Genomic DNA, 6,000 nt, shown 5'->3' on the forward strand with positions numbered 1-6,000 from the left:
CACAGAGGTGGTGGCTAGGAAAGAGGGTGACTAGGAAGTAAGTCAGGGATCGTTGAGGGGGGACTGGAAGGAGGCTGGGGCCAGTGCCCCTCAGACGAATGATGGAAGTCACGGAAGTCACGGTGGCAGAGAATAAAACAGTGTCAGGATTCCATCTCAGGCCTAAGAACAGAGCTTTGAGGCTCCCTCGCGTCTCTGTGGCCTTGTCCTTCTTTCTGTCTTGGCCTACATTCGTTCCTGTTTGTGGCCCCTGTTGGGCAAAGGACCTTGGGCTGGTGTGCTGGGAAAGGCAGCAGAGAAGAACGGAGGCTGTGGTTATGGGTGGACTTGAAGAGCCACTTGTTCCTGAGGCCCTTATGCTCCTGAGGGGATTCCAGCGTTCATGTCTGCATCCTCCAACCCCAACCCTGTTTTAATGATAGAATAATAGCATTTCATTCTTTTTAACAGTTGAACGTGTGTGCTCATCCCTGCACCATCTTCCATCTTCTTGTCTCATTCACATTCCTCCCTTACAGAGTTTCATGCCACCTTTTGGGGGGTACATTCGATGTGTTTTATTCATTTGACTTGTTAGCTGAGGAAACTGAACCCACAAAGGAAGGCTCTGTGTTTGTTACTCCATGGCTTGACCTGGTATATCGCGCCCAGGGGTAGATGAACTGGAAGAGGATGGGAGACCTGTCAGGGAGCCCAGGGGTAGATGAACCGGAAGAGGATAGGAGACTTCCGGTTCCCTGCCCTGATGAGGGTTTACTCATTCCATCTTGCATTTCACCTTGGTCGGTCCCCACTCTAAGCTCCCGGGATCACACCTTGAATGGAAATAGAAAAGCCCAGCCATTCTCTGTGAAGCTGGTGGGGCAGAGAAGAGACAAACAGGAGCTCAAGAGCTTACCACCAATACCTAATCACGGATGCAAGGACATTATAGGGAGTCTGAACTTGGCTCAGGACCCAGGAAGCACCTTGGGGAGGGAGAGGGGGAGGGGGGCGGGTAGCAACTGGGGGTAATTCCTGCTTGTCACTGAGATCCAAGAACAAAGGGGCTACAACCTCTCATTTATCTGCAGGCTAATATTAGCAAGCAAGACTGTTCATTTACTTTCCTCTCATGAATGTTGTTAATACTTAAGGGGAAAGAGTAAAAAAAAAAAAAAAAAAGAAAGATGGAGCCCCCAAATTAAAAATAAAATAAAGACAACCTCCTGTGATACATTTCTGTGCCAAGCAAGGTATCTTCGTTTAGGGAAGAATAGAATCACCCAGAAACAAGTGTCTAATTATAGCCTAGCCATCTGCAGAACTAAAATAAGGATGATTATCAACACTATCTTTCAAGTTTTTCACTAAGTCAGAACAATTTGCTAAAAATAAGCTGTACTGTATCCGCAACACCCCCAAACAGTGTGTGTTTTCCCATCACCGTAGCCTGCCAGCTCCCCTGTGGGGAAAGGGGAGTCCAGCTGGGGGCAGCTATGTCCATCATCCTGGGCAGTGGAAGGCCAGGGTGGAGGGAAAGCTAGGACTGGATTCCAGCCTGCCACGGAAGAGCTGGGTAGACAGCAAAGCTTGGGCACGACGTAGGGGTTGCAGCACCCTGGGTTCAGTTCTAGATTTCAGAACCCACTTGCTTTTGGTCTAGAGCCTTTGAGCAATGCTAACCCTTCATGGCACCCCATGGCTGCCATGGGTGTTAGAACTCGACATTTAGGTTCGCTGCCCCCCCCAACTCAAGCCGTTGAATAGGGTGAACACTCTCAAGGTGGTCTTTTGGCTATTTTTCTTAGGGTATGGATAACGGTGCTGATCTAGCCAATGTTTAGGATAGTGATTGCCAAACTGACTCCTTGGTCTGGGCCCTGTGGTGAGGGGCTGACAGAAGATGCTAAGATGACGTCACAATGACTCAAGCCGGGGTCATGGGCCTCTTCCTTACAATCATCCGCTCTTTCCAGAGCTCAAGGGTCTCAAGGGAGCTACCTGAATCCCTTCCAACGACCTGATTACCACCCTCTAGGCTCTACCATCACCTCTCTGGGGACCACGCCTCGAACACAAGCTATATCCAAACCAGAGCATCTCCTAGCTCGCCCCCACCCCCCAGCCCTACTAAGCATCCTGCTTCTCCTTTGAGGCAGGAAGTCCAAGGTGGCAATCCCTCCCCTTTCATGAGCAGGAATTACCCATCATGCCTGCACTCCTGGACCCTGAACCCACAGGACACCTCTCTGAATGCTGTAGGCTCTATCACCTGCCCTCCAGGGAGCACATGCCTTAGAGTGGAGCCAATGATCCTTGTCACCTCCTGCCCTTCCGGTCTCATTGCCACAGCACCACATCCGGGGACCCAGGTGCTACTGTGCAACCTCTGCGATGTCCCATCCCCTTCCTGCTGAGAAGACACAACTGGGGAAGTCAACACAACCCCAGGGCAAAACTCCCTCTGGTGGGCTTTGTTCCCAACGTGGGAACTCCAGCTGCTCTTGATCCTTCCTCTGAGGGTACAGCAGCCACAATCCATGGACTGAAGCCATGGCTTACTGGAAATCCTAGACTAGGAATGCTATGGGGCTCATACCTGGGATCCTAGCTCCTCAGGAGGCTGAGATTGGGAGGGTTGGGAGTTGAGACCAGCCTGGATGTAAAGTCCCCACTCCCCACCCCTGCCACATCTCCACGGATACAAGTTGAACACAGTAGCAGGCACCTGTTGTCCAGCTATGAAGCAGCATTCATGGGTGGGTCATGGTCCATGAGAGATCCTGTCCAGGAAAGAGTGCAGGCAGAGCAATAGGCTCTGCTGGGGGAGGGATGGGTACCGGTGGGAGGAGGTTGGGCCAACAGTGAGGGTGACTGAGGATGAAGATGGTCAGGGAGGTTTGTGTGCATATATGAGAATAGAACCATGAAACCTGTTGAGATGGTCCCCAGGAGGGCTATACTCTCCAATATGGCAGCCAGCACCAGTGGCTCACACCTGTCAGTCATCTCATCTACTCAGAAGGCTGAGAACTGAGGATCACCAGGTTCAAAGCCAGACCAGGCAGGAAAGTCCACGAGACTCTTAGCTCCAATTAACCACCAATAAATGAATGAACGAATAAATGAATAAATAAGTGCAAAATGAAGCTGTGTGGCTCAGATGTGGGCAGTGGCTTGAGGAGAGTGTCCTGGCTTTGAGTTCAAGCCCCAGTACACACACACACACACACACACACACACACACTCACGCACACACTAAGGGGAGCAGAGCATCTGCTCTGAGTGGATGGCAGTTGGAGCACAAAGGCTGGGCAGTCAGAGACACACCCCCACCACCCCAGCCCAGTGGGCATTCGCTTGCCAGAGGTGGCTCCTTCCTCAGCAATTGCAGCCCCAGAGGAGACAGTGCTTCCTCTGCAATCCACAGCCAATAGCCCCGGCTCCTCCTACTGCCTCGGCTCCTCCCACAGCTTCAGCTCCTCCCACAGCCACAGCCCCTCCTACAGTCCCGGCTCCTCCCACAGTCCCGGCCCCTCCCACATCCCCGGCTCCTCCCACAGCCCCGGCCCCTCCCTCAGCCATGGCTCCTCCCACATCCCAGGCCCCACCCACAGCCACGGTTCCTCCCACAGCCACAGCCCCTCCCACAGACCTGGCTCCTCCCACAGCCACAGCTCCACCCACAGCCCAGGCCTCTCTCACAGCCCCAGTTCCTACCACAGCCCCAGTCCCTCCAACAGCCACAGCCCTTCCCACAGCCCCAGTCCCTCCCACAGCCGTGGCTCCTCCCATAGCCACAGCCCCTCCCACAGGCATGGCTCCTCCCACAGCCACAGCCCCTCCCGCAGCCATGGCTCCTCCCACAGCCCAGCCCCTCCCACAGCCCCAGTCCCTCCCACAGCCGTGGCTCCTCCCACAGCCACAGCCCCTCCCGCAGCCATGGCTCCTCCCACAGCCCAGGCTCCCCAGTACAAGTGCTGTGATCTGAAATTCCTGGGAGAAATTCCTGCTCCTTAATGCGCTAGTAGTAGGTGGGGTCATGGCAGGTGATGAGACCCGGGAGTGGAACCCTCAACAGCTAGATTAGCGGCCTTATTAAAGAGACCCCTTACCCCTTCCACCTTCCACCGTGTGAAGACCCAGGCGGGAGACAGACACCACCTGGGAGCCAGGGGGCCCTCACTCAGCTCCAGACTTGCCAGTACCGTTGGAAGTATCACTTGGGGTGGCATGGGGGGAGGGGCGCCGGCTGTTGGGGACTGGGAGTTGTTCCCCCTCTTGGCTACCTGGGTACAGCTGATATCCACATAGAAGGTGGAGTGGGGGAGGGGGTGCAGGGACTTTCCTTGAAGAGATAAAATGGGAATGACAAGCCACAGGGACAATGAAGAGGAGGCAGGAAGAAGAGGAGAAGAAAGAGGAAGGGACAGAGGGGAGGAAAGGAAAAAGAATATGGACAATGCGGCTTGCCATGCGATTAAATTTATGTTCGAAAGATTCTGCAAACTGGGGCTGGGGATATGGCCTAGTGGCAAGAGCGCTTGCCTCATATACATGAAGCCCTCAGTTCGATTCCCCAGCACCACATATACAGAAAATGGCCAGAAGTGGCGCTGCGGCTCAAGTGGCAGAGTAGCCTTGAGCAAAAAGAAGCCAGGGACAGTGCTCAGGCCCTGAGTCCAAGGCCCAGGACTGGCAAAAAAAAAAAAAAAAAAAAAAAAAAAAGATTCTGCAGACTGGGTGCCGGTGGCTCACAACTGTCATCCTAACTACTCAGGAGGCTGAGATCTGAGGACTGAGGACTGGGGACAGTTTGAAGAGACAACTCTTAAAAAGCCTTTTGCTCTTTCAATTTATTTTTTATTGTAAAGGTGATGTACAAAGGTCAGTACATTTCTTTTTGTACAATGTCTTCCTTTCCCTCCTTCTCTCCCAGTCCCTCCCTACCATTTCCATCCAAGAGTTGTGTAGTTCACTCTCATCAGTGTCCAGTGAACTCCATTGCTGTACTTGCTTCTCCTTTTTCCCTCCCCTCCAACCCTCCCAAAGATAGATGCACGAATAAGCCATACAGAGAGAAAAGGAAACCGAAACAGCAACAGAAAAGAGATTTCTTGTTTTCATATCTTGGAGTTCATTTTTAGATAGATAGACAGACAGACAGATAGATAGATGTACTTTATGTAAAGAGGCACAGAGGTATTGTACTTGTGTGTTTCTCCCCCTAAGAGTATCCTCTTTTAGCCAGGCCCTGGTGGCTCATGCCTGTAATCATAGCTATTCAGGAGGCTGAGATCTGAGGATTGAAGTTCGAAGCCAGCCTGAGCAGGAATGCCCATGAGCCGATTCTCTCCAGTTACCCATCAAAAAACTGGAAGTGGAGCTGTGGCTCAAAGTGGTAAAGCACTAGTCTTGAGCAAAAGAGCTCAGGGACAGCACCCAGGCCTTAAGTTCAAGCCCCTACGACTGACCAAAAGAAAAGAAAAGGAAAAAAACAAAACAAAAAAACAGCCCATCTTTGCCCTCTGCCTCTGTCTCCAAGGGATTCCTGGCACACTTAAGGTTTCTTGCAGGACTTTGCTTGGGGAAAATGTTTTGCTGAGGGGGCGGGGCGGGGGGGAGGTGGGGGGGAGGAAAAGAGAAGTGGAACAGTGGGGGAGAGAGAATCCTGTGGCTCCCTCGGAAGTCGGATGTGTGTTACAAGGTTGCCCTGGGGACAGGGCCCGAAGTGTTAGGAAAGCCTAACCACTGCTCATCAGACTTGTCGGTATCTGACAAAAATCACGAAATACACCCAGCGCTAAATATGGAGCTGTCCTCTCTAAACATAGCTCACGTAAACACAGCTTCCTTGTCATTTTGGAAGGCACACATAGGCACGTATATTCCCATTAAATGATTTCGTGTCCAGGGTGTGTATTCGTGCGTGTGCATGTGTGTATATCTGTGTCTGTTGTGAATGCACGTATGTGTGTCATATCCATGTTTGTCTAGGATCTTTGGCGTTTTGCGGGG

This window comes from Perognathus longimembris, chromosome 20 (genome assembly GCF_023159225.1).
Source record: "Perognathus longimembris pacificus isolate PPM17 chromosome 20, ASM2315922v1, whole genome shotgun sequence".
NCBI lineage: Eukaryota > Metazoa > Chordata > Mammalia > Rodentia > Heteromyidae > Perognathus > Perognathus longimembris.